Source organism: Tyto alba, unplaced genomic scaffold (assembly GCF_018691265.1).
Source record: "Tyto alba isolate M040663 unplaced genomic scaffold, T.alba_DEE_v4.0 Super-Scaffold_46, whole genome shotgun sequence".
NCBI classification, from domain to species: Eukaryota; Metazoa; Chordata; class Aves; order Strigiformes; family Tytonidae; genus Tyto; species Tyto alba.
In genome coordinates this window covers 4,837,460-4,858,825 of record NW_024881322.1, presented here as the reverse complement: position 1 = coordinate 4,858,825, position 21,366 = coordinate 4,837,460, and the positions used below count along the sequence as shown (strand labels likewise).

The 21,366-nt window shown below is 38.4% G+C and overlaps 1 long non-coding RNA gene across 1 annotated transcript; it reads right to left on the bottom strand.

The window, feature by feature from the left end:
* Positions 1-13,554: 13,554 nt before the first annotated feature.
* On the bottom strand, positions 13,555-19,928 carry LOC116961173. Its single transcript, XR_004406862.2, has 4 exons — positions 19,845-19,928; positions 18,460-18,644; positions 17,023-17,095; positions 13,555-15,485 (listed from the first exon to the last, which is right to left on the bottom strand). It is a non-coding gene; the product is annotated as an uncharacterized LOC116961173 (long non-coding RNA).
* Positions 19,929-21,366: the final 1,438 nt, after the last annotated feature.

Genomic DNA, 21,366 nt, shown 5'->3' with positions numbered 1-21,366 from the left:
AGCTCACCACAAAGGGCCCCGGTGTGAGAGGAACACCACCAATATGAAAAGTAAAATACGTGTGCATGCACACAAGGACACACGCACCCAGAGTGATTCTCGCAGCGTCTAACTTTTCTGGGATGCAAGCGGTTTGGTGCGCTGCCTCCACTCTGCCTGCCTGTGTCAAATCAACAAGACGCGTGTCTGGACTCACAAAAGCCTTGGGTCTCTTGGGAAGTGGTTGGGCCGCTGGAGGCTGAGTGTGCTGTGCCTCTCATTAAGATTTTCTGGTTGGTGACTGTTGAAAGGGCCTGTCAAGAAAACAGAACAAAGAAATCAAGTTTACCAATAAATATATCATCAGAATTTGAACTCAGTCTCACAGGTTTTGATCTTCTACTGTTGATAACACTGATACACTTAAACTTGAGCAGTAACAAGGGTGTGTTTCTCCACTATTTACTATTACATTGCCCATTATGTTCTCATTCTCACAGTTGTCTACCTGGTAGATTTAAAAGCATCTTTTTTATCTGCATACACAGCATTCCTAACACAAACTATTTACACCCTTGGAAGCAATGGTTAGCAGAGCTGCAGTTAAATTTTCAATGTTTGCCTAGAGATTAAAATATTTTTTTAATCAAAAAATTATTTCTTTTCAATATCCATTTGCTGGCCATAGTGGAGAGACAAGGTTCTGGGTCAGTTACGGTATGTTATTTCCTTTGAACCTATTCTATCAGGAATCTACTGAGCAGTTAATGATTAAAGAAAAGAGTCTCTCTCCCGTTTATACATCTGTCACACCTCTTTGTGGCTCATGCCATGAGAAGCCTTTGTTGGGAACTTTTTATGGACACATTACAGGGTCAGCAGTTTCTGTTCATTAATTAAAAGCAAATACAAAACCAAAATACAAACAGACACCCCAAGAAAACGGCAATGGGGAAAAAAAAAAAATTACACTTGTAATAGGATTTCAGTGGATTCTCCAACAGATATAACAATGATGACCTTGCGGTTTCTCTGACTGGTAGCTTTTGGGAAAATATTTTTAATTGCCCATTTTGTGACAAAGCCAACAGCAGCCTTTCCATTCATCTATTGAAGGGATGCTATAACATGCACTCTCTCTAATTTTTTAGCATTGTATCTTACAAGATCAAATTTCTAATTGCATTTGGTTTCTCTTTGCTCCTGGAAGACCATGATGGCTCTCCTATCTCCACTACGCTGATGGGAGATCGCCAAAGCATCCTGTGTTTTGTTCAGGAGGTCTCTAACTTTTTGGAGATCAATGCTAATCATTTTCCATGAACTACCCAAGATGACAGCAGCATTTACTTATTCCTGGGGTGGAAAACACCTGTGATGTTTACAAGGATAGAGATCTGGGTTGCACTTGTCTGTAAAAGAACATAAATTAAAGAGCACTTCTCTGTATAAAAAAAAGCTAAAGTACATTAAAATAAAACAGTGAAGATTATGATCTTGTACATGCTTAGTTTCTGACAAGGTTTCAGATCCACCCCTGCAAACTACCCCTAGGGCATTAGCTACATTCTGGGCTACACCCCACCTTAATGTTGATTGAGGGCCAGAAGATATATCATGGAAATTAATGTAGAAAACTGGCTCTGAGGTAGTGAACACTAGTTGGGCAATTAAACAATAAGGCACCGCATTTAACAGAAGTAGCACATGATGCTCTGACAGCTACCCTTATTGCAGCACAGATCTTTTCAAGAATGGTTCAGAATCCACTGTAACAATTAAACAGCTACCACAATTTTGGAATCAGTTGTGTCCACAGGCTTGTTGGCTGGGAGATGGCATATTTAGATAGCAGCTTGAAACAGTTCAGTTCTAGAGAAAATCTACAAGTTCTGCATGTCTTTGCAGGAAAATTCTATGTGCAACACATATTCAAATACAGTATTCTGCTCAGTTTCAACCTTGTTTGGTAATTTCTGTAAGTCATATATTTGGGGTTTTACTGTAGACATTTTTTTTACCTAACAAAAATTGATCCAAAAACCACACATGATGCACCCATTTCATCTTCAGGTAAACTTCATGTTACACCCGTAACATCTAGGATGAATATGGTCTCCAAAGTTTATAAATGAGATTTAAAACCAAAACATTCTCATCAGATGTTAAACAGCCTTTCATAGAACTTTACATTGATAGTAAAAAATGGAAAAGAAAGCAGTAATGCACAATTACTCCATGGGGGGCAGAGCTCAAGGTTGAAAGAGAAACAAAGGTAGGAAAAGTCAGAAATACACTCACCTGGTGAGCAGCCGTGAATCCCTGCAGCACTCACCACAGCCAGCAATTCAAGGCACTAATCCAAGTTATGAGAGGTAGACAGAGGACACAGGGCTTTACACAACCCTCTAAGAATTGGAAGGAAGTAGTTAAAGGCATGACTTGCAAAAAACCTTATAAATACTGTTGTTAACCTACTAACACACACCAGACTTGACTAGGGATGTAGTCACATCATGGAAAACCATTATTATTTTGGGAGTACAGTTAAAAGCTTTACTATTGACTTATGCTCTTAACTAACCATATGGAGACAGACAGATTCAGGCTATTCTTTACCAGATTCCTTAGGCACCTTAAGTTTTTTTAAATACCAATTTCTAGATTCACGTGTCTTGATTCTTGTAACGCCATAAAACTAATTCTGAATATAAACCTGTAGTTCTGCTTGCAATCTCTCCCATTCTCCTTCCACTTGCTTTGTTAAACTGTCAAGTTGTTCTCCTCCACATCTTTCTTAGCCTGTGCAGGTCTTTTTATTGACTGGAAAAAACAAACAAACAAACAAACAAAACCAGCAAAACAAAAGTAAGCAAATTTATTACCTCAAACACTTTATCATTGCTGGGGATATCATTAAAAGCAAAAACAACAGGAAAAATATCCAATTTGCTCTACTTCAGGACTGCAGTGTTTAATAGAAAACGTATTTGTGGTGGGATCTGGCTGAAATACACAGCTCTCTCTTCTGTTAGGACTTCCGATAATTTACTTGGAAAAGTTTCTGGCAGCGGCCTTAGTGCACTGCCTACACTATGTCCACTCGAGGATCTCTGATAGTTCAGACTTTTATGACTTCTGAGGTGTTTATTCTTGTTGCAGGACTCTGAGAAGCAGGCCAGGTTGTGGACAGCCAAGGTGCAGGAGACAACAATGACTAGCTCCTGCAGCTAAGCCACTGTCTCTGCTTTTGGTGACATCAACTATTACAGTTATTATTTCTATCATTCTTACAAATATTTGAGGTGTAACTTCTGTGTGAAAGTCTCAGGCAAACACCACATCTGTTGGAGGCCCAGGGCATGCTGGCATACCTGAAACCAAGAGCAGAGAGTCACAAATCACAAGGCTTAATACAAGTAGGCATTTTGTTCACATGTTTGGTATCATTTTGATCCGCAGACCCACAATATAGTGCACTGAGGACTCATCACGTGGAAAACTGTTGCTGCATGCTGCGCCACGCTTCAGGAAGACAGTGAAGTCTTCTCTGCTGCCGCCTAGGTTTACTCATAGTCCTGAACTTTTAAATTCAGAGCTGGCTTATTTGAGGTCAGGAACGCCTTCAAGATCAGGGTAAGGAAAAGGCAACCATGCTGCACTTCTGTGCCACAAACAGATGCAAAGGGAGAAGTCTGCAGCACTTAATTTCTGAGAGTTCAGGGAAGGACAATTTTCTGGAGACACAATAGCTTCTTAAACAGTAAGATTATTCAGTGCACTGAGCTGGGCTTATCAGCTTCTAACACTTGTACAGTTCCTAGCAAAGAAGCTTTTAAGGTGTACAGCTCATTTACTTGCCCAAATCCATGCCAGTGTTTTCAATGACTGCAGTTGCAGCAAACTGCAAGAAGGAACTGGGATAGCATTAATGACTGGCTCATTTAGCAGGAAAGGCAGGACAGTGAGAAGGAGGGAATAAAGCAGCTTAAAGAAAGAAAAAGAGATCAGGAATTGTAAAAGAAGGAAAGAGCTCATCCAGTGTGTCCTTTTGCCTGGAGAAGGATCAATATACCTATACTGTCCCTGAGAGACATTTGTATCATGTATTATGAGCCACCAGAAAAGGAAAGTCTGCAGCATCCCCAGCAAATGTTGATTTGATCTTCTTTACTGATGATGACCCTAGACACTTCCCCTTCATATCTGATCTACATACTTTTTGCTGTAAATTACTCAGATTTTTTCCTGCTTTGCACTTCACTTTTCTTCAAGATACTGACGGGAATACTGTTATCATGCCCACTGCTCTTCCTTGCTACCACCTTCATTTTTACACTAAGTGAACTCAAATTATTCAGCCCTTCCTTATGGTACTTACTGCAAAACGGCACTCAGTGCCAAATACTCGCTTCAGTCTGTCTACATTTTCCACAGTGTGTGGCACCTACCAAGCACTTGCCACCATGCTCCAAGTATACACAGCACCTTCTGATGTCTTACCTACAACAGTTTGGTCAGTGCACTGCAGGGTGAGATCTGGGGCTTTCATCACACTGTGCTGTTGAGACAGATTTGCTTCCTGGCTGCTGAAGCAACTAAGTCCTTCTATATTGTTGCTGTGATTCATCTTCATTCATGTAATGCCTCCCTGTTAAGAGCAGTGACCTGTGTTTGACTCCCTTAAATTTAATTTTGTTAAGGTCAGGTCATTTCTTTGATTTATCAGAAAAACTAAATTCTGATGTACCTTCAGAATACGGAACAGACAGCCAGGTGATGATGGCAAGGAACTGCGAAAGGCTAAGAAGACAAAGTCAGATGGTGGAAGAAAACGAATCATTAATCTGTGTTTCTCTAAGCATCCTGGATGCAAAAGATGACAGAAGCAGATAAAGTAAATATGTAAAAGAAGCACTCATTAACAGAGGCAAATCAAAGCCAATGACTGTATTAAAATTTTCAGTAGTAACAAAGAAAGCTGAGGGAGAGGCAATGAAATAGGAAATACAGGAAAAGTTTCTAGCTCTTAGAGGAAATGTTTAATAAATTAACAAATGGTGAGATGACAGACAAGGAGGATAATGCTTGATTCCCCTCCACAACTGCTGCCATTGAGCTCTGCCTTCCACAGACCAGCTGTAGTGGAGCTGTCAGAAGCTGGTGAAACCCAGATACCAGTTTAGACAAGAGTGGAATTCAGTGAGTGGGATTTAGCGTGTTCAGCTTTGCTTAAAACATGTTACTATGCAAATCAACTTTAATTACCATAAGCTAACCAACAAGCTAGCCAAGAAAAGAAAACAAAAATGGTGTTACTGAATCATATTTATTAAAAATATTATAAATTATCTTTAAAATACTACCCTATTAGTAACAGATTTTTCACCTGCTAACTCACTGTGTTCCTTATAATAGCAAAAGCTTCTGGCTAAAGTGGAAGTGATGGTTTATATAATTCAGGATCTGTCTTTAATTTTAATGTGTTGTGTTCTCACAGTAACAACATTGATTCAGTCCCTATTCTCCTTCCCAAGCCTACAGAAACAGCATTTATAACTCAGCAGATTTCATCAATATTTCATTGAAAGCATCTTAGAGCCCAGGAACTTGGTGTTCCCCTCACAGTTCAAAACACATCTACACATCTTAAGCAGCTGGCTAAACTAATCCCAAACCCTGAAGTACAAAATTGGCTTAGCAATTTTGCGCAAAAATACAGGACACTGTGACGGTCAATTAATCATCCTTAATTAAATAGATGCACTAACAGCTAATCAAGAAGAGCAGCCTAGTTAGGTTAGCTATGGTGTAGAAGTCCAGCCACGTACGTGAATGTGACAGCCATAAAATTCCCCTGGTTCGGGTAAAACAAACAGTGAGCCAACAAGTAAAGGGCAGTTTAACTGCAGGGGCAAGGAGCTGACATTCTTTCCATCCTTAAGAGCAGAGTTAAGTCAAAACAGAGAAGTCAGACAGGTCTGGGCAGCAAAAAGACAAACCAACCCGAATGAAGCAGCATGGGAAGGGGAGCCCAGCTGATGGCATTTGGCAGGAGATAGCCAGGTTTGTGATGTTGAAGATGACTGGAGTGTGGCTTGTGTGGTCACCATGCAAACATAATATAAGGTGGTTGAATTGTGAGGACAGCTATGACAGATTATATGATAGGAAACATGTTATGGAGTCAAAATTTGGGGTTTTGAGAAGGAGGTAAATGGCCAGGGCTAGCACAATAATATTTTCCAAAATAGTTTTCCAGAATCATGCATACTGTCAGAAAGAGATAATGTTTTGACGGGAAAATGGTATAAGGAAGAAGAGCTGAGATTCAGTGAGTATGGGGGAAACTTTTGTATCTTCTTCAGGTAGAATGGTCTTCATTTAAACTAAAATGATATCACATTGGTGACAGTTAAAATTAGACAGGTTTTGGCAGAATATTTAAAGGAAAGAGTAGGGTAGTGGAGAATAGATGTGAAAGAGTGTGATATTTGCTGTGATGTTTCCTCTGGTTTGATGTGAATAAAAGCTTTGCATTTTCAGATTAAGCCTGGGGCAGAAGTTGGCAAAACTCAAAAGGAGACTGAAGGCACAGGATCCCATCAGAAGAGAGCACAGATTTTCTTAACGGGAAGATGATGCTATGTGTGGTATGCTAAAGGAAATTACAGAGCCTGCAAACTGGAAAGCCCAACAATGAAAGACTCCATTTAATTACCATGATGATGACTTCCTACTGCCGTGTGACATTTAAACAAAGATAACATTTTTAGATAACACATTCACACCAGCATAAGAAAGGCTACTACAAGGTAAAAGAAATCTTTCAAAAGACATAAGTTACAGTAAAATGGAAAACAGAGAGAAAGAAACTTTGGAAACTATATGTAAAAGTACAATAAAGCAAGGAAAAATATATTATCAGAAAAAAAAATCCGTAAGACATAAAAAAAAAATCCAAAACAAAACACAAACCTCTTTTTCAAATGTATCAGGAATGAGAATCTGAGAGAGTCTGTATGGCCAATAATTGATGAATGCGTAAAAGAAGTTTTCAAAGAAAACAAGGCCATGGCAGACAATTAAATGAGTACTCTGCATCTGGGTTCACCATGGAGGAGTTCAGGGAGGTTCCTATGCTAGAATGCTGTCCCTTTTCCGCACATGTAGGTGATGTGTCAAAGGATCTGTCTGCCTGACACGCCTGCCAAGTGGGTAGGAGAGGTTTCAAGCAGCAGTAAATTGCCAAGAGGAGAAAATACTCATCTAAAGGGTGGCATGTTTTACATGGCATCAGGAATGAAACAGTTCGCAGAATAGAATGTATCACAGGTTGGTTTGGGTTGGAAGGGACTTTAAAGATCACCTAGTCCCAATCCCCCGGCCATGGGCAAGGGCACCTTCCACTAGACCAGGTTGCTCAAAGCCCTGTCTATCATGGTCTTGAACTCTTCTGGGCAACCTGGGCCAGTGTCTCACCACCCTTGTAGTGAAGAAGTTCTTCCTTACATCTAATCTAAATATACTCTCTTTTATTTTAAAACCATTACTCCTCAACTTATCACTACAACCCCTGATACAGAGCCCCTGCCCACCTTTCCTGTCCCCCCTTTAAGCCCTGGAAGGCCGCTACAAGCTCTCCCCAGAGCCCCCTCTTCTCCAGCTGAACAACCTCAGCTCTCTCAGCCTGTCTTCACAGGGGAGGTGCTCCAGCCCTCCGATCATCTTTGTGGCCTCCTCTGGACTCGTTTGAGCAAGTCCATGTCCTTTTTATACTGGGGTCCCCCAAAGCTGAACACAGCACTGCAGGTGAGGTCTCACAAGAGCAGAGCAGAGGGGGAGAATCACCTCCCTTGACTTGCTGGCCACTCTTACCTTGATGCAGCCCAGTGATCGGTTGGCTTTCTGGGCTGAGCGTGCACATTGCTGGCTCATTCAGGGAAAAAAAATGTTGGAGTTTTTTTATAGGACAGACAGTCCTATAAAAACATGAACTCAGTGTTTGGTATTGATCCACCTGGTAAAATGAATGTTAGGAATTATCAGGGAAAGAATACGATAACACACCAATGAACAGATCCACGGTGCCCTCTCACTGTGAATAATGTATGCAGTACTTCCCCCTAATAATGAAAATATGGGAGGCACAGAGAAAGTCAATGATGGGTAAAGAATGGCTTCCATATGAAGAATAATTAACTAGACTAGGAGTCTGCATTTGGACAATAGAAGCCCAAAGGAAGAGATGACAGAGATCTGCAAATAAACAATGACACAGTGAAAACTGAATAGGCAGTAACTATTTGCTTGCTCTCATAATGCAAGAACTATAGAGTATCAAATAAAAGAGGAGATAAACACGTACAAAAGAAGGTGCTATTTCATAAAGCATGCAATTAAGCGATTAAGCTCATTGCTTTGAGCTGCTGTGAACACCAAGGTTTTGCCTGTATTCAAATAATACTTAAATAGATTCAGAGAAAAAAAAAAAAAAAAGAATCCATTGAGGGTTATTAATCACAAAACTGCTATATAAAAAAATGGCATGTTCAAAATTAAAGATGTGATTTTGCAATAACTCTAGCATGAATTTTCTGACAGGGATGATGTGTGAAAAAAGAAATTTTATTTGTGTCCACAGGTTTCTGTACAATGGAAAATGATATTTTTATTTAAACAGCTTCCTGAATGGAATTCAGTCTTCCATTAAAACAGAAGTGCTTCAGTGTTAACAAGACTGTTGTGAATTACCTGACTGTTCTGAGATTTTAAAAATCCAGCCAGGAACACAAACCCCCTTGTCTCCCAAATTTAAACTGTCATGGGGGAGTCTATCCTGACCATAGGGAAAGCAAAGAGGTAGCTTGGCTCAGGTAATCTACTTCTTGTCAAAATTGGGCCAGCTGCCCTAAGGCAGTCCTGTGCCATCAATTCTGGAAGAGAGGGAAAACCATTTGCCCTGTGAGTAAAGCTGGCAACAGCTCTTAAAGCAGAAGCAAGAGTTCTGTTTCTACCCTTGGAAATAACAGTCCAGATTTTCTTCTCCACCAAAGAGAGGGAAAAGCAAAATATTAAAAGTCACTGGTTTTCACCTTCCACTGTGATGAGGTTGTACTGTGCTGGTCGGTCTCCAAGAGACTCTTCTGTTCCAGCTGACACCATTTTGGCACTCATACTGTAGATTGCAGGGTGGGGGTAGTGACTGAAATGAAACTTGTTTTCTCACCTTATGATTTCCATTGCTCACTGATTTCTTCAGAGGCCATAATTACACATAAACCTATCATCTACATGTATCTGTAAAAACTGGATTTTGAAGGAGAGAATAAGATACTGAGACTAGAAGAAACTGAAATGGAATATTATTACAATATATTCCATGGGTATTACCTAGAAGTGATTTGGTAAGAGAGACCAAGTACAGTCTCTTGGGATAAGACTCTACCACAAGAGACTTAGCATAATTAAGAAGTCAATATTCTTAAGTACACAGAAAAGAAAGGAACTGCCAAAGGAAGTGTCTTTGAAGAATTTATGGAAAGAAAGGACAAGAAGAATATGGCTAAAAATCATAGGGGAGATGAATTGAGAATTATGCAAGCAACCTGAGTTACAGACATAACTTTGCTCTCAAACCCCACATCAGTGATGGTTGAGATGTTACTGTTGCAGATGATCATGAGGAGAATGTTACATCTTTGAAGGCAACTGGGTCAGATGGGCTAAACTGCAAATAAAATGAATGTAATCCATCTACACACCATGTGAAAAGGTGGCATTGCAAGAACAAAACACATCTCATTATTTACCTCGTTTAAATACTTAGCATTGAATCTGAAATGGATTCATAAATACACAGATCAACGTGAGTTACAGTAAATTGTAGAACTTACCATATTCAGGAGTGATGATGGTAAGTAGCCAATCATATTCTATTGTCTTCAGAATGTCAAAAATTTTTATCAAAAATATGAGCTTGGGCTTCCCACTAATCTCTTCGAGATGAGATTTACTTTGGCAGTTCTGTGTAAATATCAGATCTGCCAGTGAGATGCAGTACAGAGGGTCCACTTCTGACATGGTTTATATGATCTCAGTGAAAGCTGTGCTTGTGCCAAAGAAGGCAGAATGCTTAGAAGGTTGGAAATTAAAATCAGGCCATAACCATCTGGTTTATCGCTGATAGCAGATACCAGAATGCAGTCCAGTCTCCTCTTCTTCGCTCCCCTGAGTTTATTACTAACCAGGTTTGGACATACCATTTTTATTACTACTTCTTGCAATTTTGGGATACATGAACAAAGACATCTATTTCAAATAACATTTAAAATATCCTTCTTTTTGATATTTTGCTTGTGAAAGGTTTTAAAAGAATGACTTTAAAAAAAAATAAATGAGTGCCTTAATATTCGAAAATTAAAAAACAAAACAAAACAAAACAAACAAGAAAAAAGAGTAGAAGATGCAAAAACAGAAATAAAGATAATGTGTAAAATCAGGACTCTCCTGAATGGTTTGTAAAAGTAAATTTTGAAAATAGTCTATTACTAAATGTCAGCTGAGTGAAATATACAGGGCAGAATGAAAAGGGGATTTCCTAGGGAGACAGAACACTCGACTTTCAGAATTCATATGTTGCCATCTTACAATAAAAAGGTAACGTGCTTTTTATTAACTAGCTTGTATTAACATATAGCTTTGTATTAACTAGCACGATCCAAAATTTTAATCTAAGACTGAAGCAGGAGAAGGCCATTATGTCTCAAACTGTAAAAAGACTGAGTGAAAGAAAAAGCCCCTGGCATTCAATGATACTTTTCCATCACGCACAAGTCTACTTCACTCTTCCTACTGGAAAGTAACACGTGCCACGAAAGTCCATGCACGTCAGTGTATCAGATTACAAGAAAGACTATGCTGGGACAGCTATTGGTGTTTCTGTATAGTTTGGAGAAAATGAGCATTTTATGCTGTACTGTGTTTCGTGAATGTGTTCTCAGAAATTATGCTACAGTGAACCAGTCAGTACAAACCAACCACAGGAAATCCTATAATCAGCAGTCCAGTGGTTACCTTCACAGCAGGCACAAAGGGCTCAGGAAATTCTGAGTTTAAAGCATGAACAGTATTAGATATATGTACAACCCACAGATGTAAGAAAGTCTTGTGAGCTGGTCAGAAAGACCATGGCAATTTTTTTTTTTTTTCTTTAACATGGTGTGCTACATTGTTCTTTTAACTACATTAATGTCTTCCCAGGCTTCTTATCACAAATTATTTTTCTGCTAGAGTAATGACATGGCCAACATAGAAGACAGCACTGGACTGCCTGGCACTGCTCCCACAGAAGTGCAGCAAAGATCCAGAACCACAAGCTTAGTAATGTATCACATAAATTATGAAATAAATTTCTGGGACAGCTTTTATTGGACAGTTTAGTCAGAGAAAGTTAGCTGGAAATCCCTTGCCTTCTTCAATCCAGGTTTTATTTTTAGCTTAAAAATATGACAGCCTGTAAAAATCTTCATAATCTGATGACCTGGGTTAGTTTTGATAAGAAAGTTTTCCATACATACAATGAAAATTTGGCCATTTTGAGAAGGCAGAGTGCAGTGTACTGATCCTTTTTTTTCTACAGTTCTTTTTTGTCTTCTTACCAATGAGAAGAAGAATATTGTTACAGTGTCTGTCTGTCTCTCTTGCCACAGTAGAATGGTGAACATGTTGACCAGTTTCAATTAAATGTGACAGACAGGCAAAGGTCTCAACGTTGTGAAGTTCCTGCAGACTCTACAGAGATGACCAACAGTACAGAGGCTAGAGACAAATTTAATGGCCTACTGAGATCAGGGTTGGAGTTCAGCTGCAACCCGTGCTGTCCAGGAGACACATTGTGTGTACCCAGCCATAGCAATGGATGATTATATGCACACATTTCATTTTAGAGATTCCTTAGGTTTTACAGTACAATCATCTCCAAGAAAGTCCGAATGCTTCTATGCTAGACATGTTAGGATGCATGAAGCAAGAATCAATTGCAAGCTTCACAAAAATAGAAGCAGAGAGATCAAACAACTTCAGCTGTGGCACAGATTTAGTATGTCTCTGATTATTCTGTTGAGTTGTTGTTTGTTTAGGTTTTGTTTTTTTGTGACATAGTTAAAATAGATGCAAATTCCTTATTATAAACATTCAGCCATTTAAAAAAAATATTTTCTTTGACTGTGGTAAAACAAAGAGAAGGGTTTGAAAGAGCAGGAACTGGTAGGACTATAAATTAAACGGATTTCAGTGTTCAACCGTGCTGTGAGAGTGAGGAGAGAGAAAAGGAAAGGATGGTGGGAATATGCTTATGGGCAGAAGCAGGACAGCTGGAGTGATGGCAGAGAACAGAATGGGAGAACCCCACTTTCCAGACTTTTCCTCCTTACCCGCCCAGCCTGGCCAAGGATGAACTGTTTTCAATTAGAGTATTGACTTTTTTTCTTTTTTTTTTTTTTTTTCTTTCTCCATTTAAGTGAACAAAGATCAAAACCAGGGAACTTTGCACAGGCGAAAGCATTTTTTCAAATGTTGTGGGGTACATTCTCTACTCCGTCTTCTTTAGAAAAGAGTTCAAGAACAGTAGAATGGATAGTGTACTGTTTCCTTTTTCTCTCATACTCACCTTACAGTTTCTTACAGCTTAATAGAAGAAATAGTAACCAGTCACTTACGAATACCCAGATTCAATTATTCTTTTACAGAAATAACATGAAAAAGATTCTCTTCTATAAAGTTACTGTTAGACTCCTTTTCTAAAATAGGCCCAGTGACCTATTTTTAAGAGAGGTTTAGATCAGCAAAAAAAAATTATTATATACGTATGATATATCCAAGGTATTGCTACTGGCAATTCTGATGTAGTTAAAATATTTTTTTGTTTTGAAGCACAACTTAAAAAACATTCTTCCATGTCATACTGGTTACAGCACAATTCCAAATTAAAGAATGTAATGTGTGAAGTTGGTAGTTTTAATGATATCAGAATAGACTCCTTATTTTCCTGACATTTTTAGCTTTATCTAGAAAAAGAAGCTGAAAACCTTGAAAACCTGTGTTGGACATATTATAATTAAGAAGCTATAAAGAACTATGGCACATGCTCATTTCTAGCTGTTAATTTATCAAAATCATTACCTGAAGCTTCAGGAAATGTGTAATCCTCGAGCTGTCATGTTTTCCTTTTTATGATGACTTAAAGTTACATAACTCAAATGCAACAAATGTGTTCTCTCTCTACAAATCTGATCTGGTTTTGTGTATTAGAAATCCATTATGGCCTAGTTCCAAGCAAGGATTCTTGGATGGCAGAGAAAATTCTTTTTTTCCCTTGCACTTTACTCTCATATTTTGTAGATTCTTGTACCTCTGAGGGACAATTCCATTTTTTGAATCAAGAATGATGCTGCAAAATGCAAAGGGGGCATACAGGTGCTATCTCACAAAGATACCAAATTTAATTTTTACTTTGCAGTTCTGAATTTTTTACTCTGCAGTTATTTCATCTGAAATAAATTGTTCTATGGATGCTTTTTGTTCAGAACATTTTAATAAGGAAGTATATACATGTTATAGCAGAGCCATCAAGATAAATGAAAATCCTGCAATGCAGCTCAGTAACAACAACAGAAAAAATAACACACCAAGATCATAGCACCTTGCAAACCAGTTAGCACCAGTAAAGAGCCCAGAGGAACTGAACACTGTGGTAGAATGCAGCTTCTCAATAACCTCATCTGTGCAGTACAGAGGCTGCATATTAACATCAGACCTCAAGCACATTTTCAGGTTTCTGAAAGCAATGGAGAACCTTTAATTGTCTGAGGCATGAGAGACAGTTATTGTAATTTCAAAACAGGTATCTTTCTAGTGATCTTGTTCTCTGAAACATTGAAGAGAAAGACATCTCCCTGGGATGCTGTGTATTTCCAGAGTAAAATCATGAACTGCTTCTGTCTGTCTTCAGGTTACTGAATGCCTTTTAAGGGAAGCACATTCCTCTTCCCCTTCCCAGACATCTGAGAAGCAAAGTAAACTAAAAGATCTCCTTGTGAAGACAGGAATTTATTTCTTCAGTTATTTCTCCTCGTCTTCTGCATGCTCATTGTACTTAAGATAGCAAGTATTTTGTTGAGGAAATCTCTTCATATGCTTGATTGAGCCCACAGACATAACATCACTCCTGTAGGACCCAGTGATGGAGACAGATGGGAATAAAACATCTCTCATCACTGTGGAGAGTTGTAGACCCTAACAATGAAACACAGCCCACTTTCCCCTCTTAAGAATGTAGGAGAAAAGAAAAAATGAAAAAGCTAAGGATATGGAAAGTGGAAAATCCATGAACTTCACATGCAATTAATCTGATAGAGTCTGATATACTCTAAATCTCTCTCTGAAGGACCTGAAATCCCTGCCTTCTGGCCTCTCGCTGATAAAGTTTCTCTCTGCATTCATCATATTTTTTCATAGCAGATATTGCTAAAACGCCTTCTCACCTAGCAGTTTTCAAAAGAGCCACCATCAGATCATAATTTCAGCAAACATTGATGATGCATTCCTAAGGGACAAAGAATAGCAGAAAATTGCACGGGAAAGCCATTTTGTCTCTTCATAGTAGTGACAATTTTTTCTTACAGCATGGTATCTGTGGTTGGTATTCACACCTCAGGAAGGGCATGAAAGCTAGAAAGAATTCAGTAAAAAGTTATGAAGCATGATTTAACAGTTGATTGCAAAAACCCCAAACCCATTCTCAGGCAACTCAATTCAAGAAAAAGTTAAGAATGACTTTTCAGGCCTTTTTCCTGAACAAGGCATGCTCCTTTTAGATAAGCACTGACTGTTCTGATACCTACTCTGCAGTTCAGTTTGTATTCACTTAAATCTTGGAAACAGCATGGAGCTGAGAGAAACCAAAATGCAAATCTGTGTTTTGAAAGGCTAGCTGGGAAGATACAGCAGGTGAACAGAGAAAGCATCAGGCTTACCATCCCCCTTAGAGAGGGTTCTGTCAGAAAACTGATAGAGGTTTATGTGAATCATTCACTTGCAAATAGAGAAGGAGAAAAGTAATGAAAAGATCAGCTTGAAGCAGGGGCAAGCTTAGAGAAGAGATCCCCCTCCTTCCATTTGGTATTGTAAGGATGAATTAGGATCTGTGTGGGGCTTATTGGTGTAATGATGTTACAATTTTCCCTTCTTGCTTGTTTCTTTCAAATACAGATTCTATTTTCACCCACAGCCCCCACTGTCTTCAGCCAGGCTGAAGGTCTTCACATTTCTGAAAATTGTGCTTCAAATTTCTAGTTGCTTCAGTTCTGTTTGTTCTTGATGAAAACTCATGTTCTTAAAAGACTGTATTTCTATCAGTCTGTAACAATCCTCTTGAGTACCAGGGAGGAGTGAATGAAGTAGCCTCTATGGTGACACGGTCTGTAGACATCTCTTCTGTTTCAAAGCTAGGGGTGAACACAGGACACAATCAGGATTTGTGGTGATAAAACATTCACAGGTAGCTCCTTCCAAATCACAAGGGAAGTGAATTTCTAGAGAAAATTGCTCAAGCCTGTTGACAGAAATGAATGCCTGATTATAACAGAAATACAAACCAACTGAAATTACAATTTAATAGGCTAAAAAAAGAATAAATTTTCAGCTGGCATGATGTGCTTTACCCCTCTTAAAAGATGCCATTTAAGAGAACTGTAACCTCTTTATACGCAGAAGAAAATACATATTTTGTCTTGGTATAGGAGCAATGTTCTCTTTCCTGACTGCTTGCAGTCACTTCTCTTGAAAAACTAAGTCTTAAGAACTGATCCATATATAGTTTAAAACAAAAATGTGAGTGAAGGCTAGAAATGCTTTTACACAGTGCATGGAAGTGCAGAAGAATGTATATATAGTTCTCAAGAAAACACACTTTAATAAGAGTAAGAAACAAAGCTGATTGTTACAAATCATTGATACTGCTATTATCAGCCATGATCCAAGGTAATATATATGTAAACTGCTTCTAGAGAAAACTCAGAACAGGGTGACTGCAAATAAGAAATGGTGTTTCTAAAGATAAGAAAACAGAAACAAGAACTCTCAAACAGCTGCTCTCTCTATTCTCCTCTGAGAACAGGAGGAAAGGATTTCAAAGTCTTTGATTTTGCTTATTATTATCATCATTTTTTTCTAATCCAGGAATTCAGATTCTTCCTCAGTCTCATGTTAAAGCTGCCCTTATAAGTAGATATAAGCTGAGATTGTGTCTGCCTGTACAACAGAGATTCTTATGGTCTAATACAGTAGTAATGAAAATCAGGAAAATTTCAGGAACATTCATTGTCCTTAGTTGCACTTGGGGGAAGTAACACTGAAGACCTGGAATCTGAATATTTCTTATTGCCTCCATGTTTCCTTCGCTGACCTGAACACTGGCTTTGCAGTCCGTTTGCAGCACCTGGTGTGTGTCCTACTGGGAAGTTCCCTAGTGAATCTCTGCATTGGAAGTGAGCCCTTTGCATTTTGATTCAGCTTCAGAACCAACTGATGTCTTTGGCAGGAGGAGTCACAAAACTGGCTGCAATCAGTGACTGATTTCCTCAGTTTTGATTTCTCTTTTCTCATCATATTTAAGCCTTCTTGTAACAAGAAAGTAGCATTTTAATATGAAAATATATTATGGAACTTGGAAGTTTTCAGAAGGGCACAATGTATAGTTTGGGGTGACTACAAAGGTACGTTTAAAACACAAAAATAATACAAGGCATATCATTAATTTTGTACAATGATTCTAGGCTTGTTTTAAAACGTAACATAGTATGCTGTTGATTTCTAAACTGTTTATTACAGTCTACTTCTACTCTTTATCTTTGTTAATTAAGCAGACTTTTAACCAATCAAACAAAAAATTTGTTGAAAGCAACCAATTAGGAGAGTGATCTGAAAGCAAATCTCATTCACCATTAGCCCCTCGATATTCAAATAATTATATAATGGACTTACACAGATCTTTGGCTCTGAAAGCGGAGTCCACTACACTTTACCTTGAGCTCTTCTGGTGGGTAGTTGTCCTCTGCTGTTCAGAATACAATAACAAAGGTAATTAGTTTTGTGGGATTTAGAAGATTTTGGCAAATCTTAGCCTTTTATCCAAGAATAGCTCCAAATCAAGTGACTTCATTCATTTTATACACATATCACAAACACTACATATAGAGAGATGAATGCTATAGTGGTCTGATTCTTCACCCACCAGTAAGAAAAAAACGCAATTAACCTGAATGAAAAAATGAAGCACCTAAGTAAATGTAAATTTAGATAAATGTGAGAATTCTCTCTATACTATATTATTTATTTATTTCCTTAGTAAGTTGTTCCGACTTTTTAGCTAAAAGCCACTAATAAACTCTATGAATAACATAATGTCCAATGTCTTTTTATGTGGTCTATATTTACAATTTAACACATTTTGTAGAGGATACAGAGAATCATTAGTCTGTTCCCATCTTCTTTTGACAGACAGTGGCAAAAAAGTTATATCTTGGACTTGCAAAGCTGAGTGATGAGGCAGAAGTACCCAGATCCCACAGAAGTTCAGCTGGAGTTGAGCTTTAATGGGAGCAGGGCACTTGTCAATATTTCACTCCAATATAGAGCAGTTTGCCTCACAGTCAATTTTCTCCTCTAACTCCCAGCAGTGTAGCAGGATTTACATATACACACTATAAAATGAATTCTGAACTCAGTTCCCGTTTGCATTCTCCATTAGCCTGTATTTAAACAACCCTGATGATGGTTGATTTTACTCTCTAGCTATATGTTTTCCTTGCTGAATATACAATGTGTGATCAGAACAAAGTCACTCAAAGAACTGCACTGAAGATTTTCTATCCTATTAGAAGTCACAGGTCTAGGTGATGTTAGAAACCAACGGCAATGGAAAACCTTAACTATCTGTTGGTGAGGGTGCTCTGCGTGAGAAAGTTGCTGGTGTTTGTGCTTTTAAAAATAATATTTTTATAACCAAATATTTATTTCTCAAAATCAGGGACATTTCTACCCAAACAAAAAGTAGCTGTTCTCCACAGCAATGGCAATCTTAGCAGAGCTTCTTTCAGAATCAAAGCCACATACGTTCCACCAGTTATTCCTGGCTAAACTCTTCGTGAAGCTGATGGCAAACAACAGGCCCTATAGATGTCAATCAACAAATTAAATACTCCTGGAATGAAGGAAGATTGATATAATCCCTAATTTTACCCAAAGAATGAGGTTAAAGACCTCTGTGAAGGGTTAATGAGTATAACCTGCCCAGCAATGCACATCCATGAGCAGACCCCAATCTTATCCATTCGGTGCTTTTGCAGAATACTGAAAATTCACAGGGAAACAAATCAAAACAAAAAAACCCACCAAAACACCTATCAAGTGATAACTTACTCCTGAGGAAATGTATGACTGGCTTCAGAAACCTCATTACATAGCCAAGTTCAGACTTGTGGATTCTGCCAAGCTGAACCAAATGCTGTTCCAGACGAGCGCTTATAAGCTCTTCCAGCTCATTTCTGTCATAGCACTTTCCTAGTATATAGCCTTGCAGGGAAATTTTTTTCCAGGGAAAATACCTTGGGTCAAGAAAATAAAATGGAATTTTCAGAATTACAATTTTTCCCAGTATTGCTGAAAGTACAACAGTCAATCTTCACAATGATGTCCCTCACAGAAGAGAGTCTTTGTGATATTAGTGACCTTCACCAAATTGTTGACAAATCTGGTTGGGAGTCAAAGTTGATCAATATTCTAAAAATCGCAAAATGACTGCAGTCAAGACTTTTAAAACATTTGCTGATCTTTCAAACTACTTTCTATGAAAAGTAAATCCAACTCAGACCCACAACATACAAGTAGATTGTCCAGATTCCAGCAGAATAACAAATCTTTCTACCATGCTCTCAGGTGGGCTAACAGCTGCTGCACTGCACAGATTCATCATAAAGAAGTCAGAGGATCTCACATGCTATGAATGTCCGACCATTAGCTGAGTCACAAAAAGAGATATTCTCTGTTGATATTTCATCTCTCTTTCTGACCACTATGTGTCCCAGAAGGTATATATAGAGGTACTCTCCAGCTTTACATAGTGATGGAAAGACCAGAAATGATCTTCTGAAAAATAAGGAAGGAGAGAAGGATGTAGGTTCTAAGTCCTATTACCTGTTTTCACTAGTCTGGGAAGATACTGGTTTCTCAGAAGAAAGTATTGATTATCACTGCTACAGCTTCTTAAAGGCTAGTAAACTTTGTCACCCAAGGTTTTAAAGCTGAAGGACACTGGTAGCTTTGCTCTGTTAACATTTAATTAATAGCTTCTTTTAGGATACAATTCAAGTAAATGTATTCTTTTCAGCCAGGCATTCTGGTCAGACAACTATTCAAATACCCTGAAAGAAAACCATGTGCTCATCCTAGGTGCAAGGTCCCAAAAAGACAGGAGCAAGGAAATGGCTTTAGGTGTTTAACACCACATTTGATGAAGCTTAAGGTGGACACATATTCCTCCAATTCAAGTATTTTCCTTTGAAATGGATTTGGCAGCTATAAAAATGCAATGATAGGTTGCCAGTAAACAATGTTCACTGGAAACAGATTCTACTTAGGAATTTAACACATCAATAAGAAACCAGACCAAATAATTTTGCTAGGGCTACGTAAAGCCAGGGTAACACCTCAGCCCTTCTGGTTATCTCACTGCTCTTCACAAGGCAACTCTCCATAGTACTGTATTTGTCTTTTAATGACAATTCAAAATACTGTACTGGTCTTACCATAGCACAGAGTGCAGAGCTGAAGTCTTTGTAATGCTTCATTACATTGTCCACCATGAACATCTAGCACCTGAAACAATCCAGAGTCATCCATCTAGAAAAAAAAAAAAAATAAAGACAGCGGGTAAGTACTGCTGAGTATGTGCTCTATGACTTTTTGCTGTCGATGAAGTATAAATTTACTGCATAAACCTGGCCCAGAATATCTATTGATGAGGGGGAGAGGGATGCACTGCAGACACGGCACATACCCCAGTTGTGATAATCTCATATAGACTTGTTCCTAAAGAAGCCCTAAAATGAGATAAAATCTTTTTTCTAGTGCTATTGTGAAACAAGCAAAAGAATTCCTATCTGCATGTGTTTATGCTAGATCCTCAGCTGACAGATCCCAGTGGAAATTCTGCATTCTCAGAGTGTGATAAAATGCATGACATACAAAGATCTTCATATGTAAAATATTTAACATGGTCAAAAGGTCTGGCAAAAGCTTCAGGTAGAAAAATTATCTACAGAAAAAGCAAACTAAGCAATCTGAGTTGATATCAGGTTTTTTGTCCTCTTAAAAATATTACTTCAACATTTGGATTTGAATATAGCTGTTTCTTCTTAAAATATTTTTAAAAGCTACCGATGGACACAAAAGGAAATCAAATTATGTTATTGATAAAAGTCTTACATATTTCATAAACATTTATCCACATGTTTGGACGCATATGTATTGTTTCCATACATTATTATATATTACTAAACTGTGAATAAACTGTCATAAAGTCTGCCAGTGAGGTCTGGCATACACATGAAACTGCACAGAGCATTGTCACCCTCTTGAAAAGAAGTTCCTTGCCTTACTGACACCCTGGTTCTGCTAGATATCAATATTTATGCACCTCATGGAAAAGAGACCAGAATGCTTTTTATAGCACTATTTGTCTGAATCCACAAAAGCTCCACCCTTTCTCGTGTCCTTGCGACAAAGCACAAACCCCTCAATGGGTATGTCTGCCTGGGTTCTCCCACAGCTTAAAGGGAAGGACAGTGATAAGCAGTGATAACAAACAGTTAGAGCTTTATCCACAGCAACAACACCTTCAAGAGCTGTGGTTACTTTGGGGAAGGAATGAACTTCCTTCCTTTCCCAGTATCTGTCATTAAAGTTCACCTTTCAGGAATTACTCCAACAAGACTTCTCTTCAGAATAAACTAAGGGAGGATTTTTAAGTTCACTGTCACAAATACAGAGAATGTCATCTGTCTGGGCCAAAACCCCTGGGAGGCTTCCAGGTCATTTAGCACCAGCTTTTTGGATCGCTTTCATCCTCACTTATGAACTTTGTCTCTGGACAACTGTTGATTTTCCTTACAGAAGGCCTTGAAACAGCAAAACTAGTTCTTTGGTTTCGCCTGTGCCCAGAACCAACTTTTGTTCTGTCTGTGTCTGCCCCCTCACACTACTTGCTCTGCTCTAACAGATGCAACTTGAAATGAACTTCCTTACATTTACAGTAGGAATAAAGAGAGT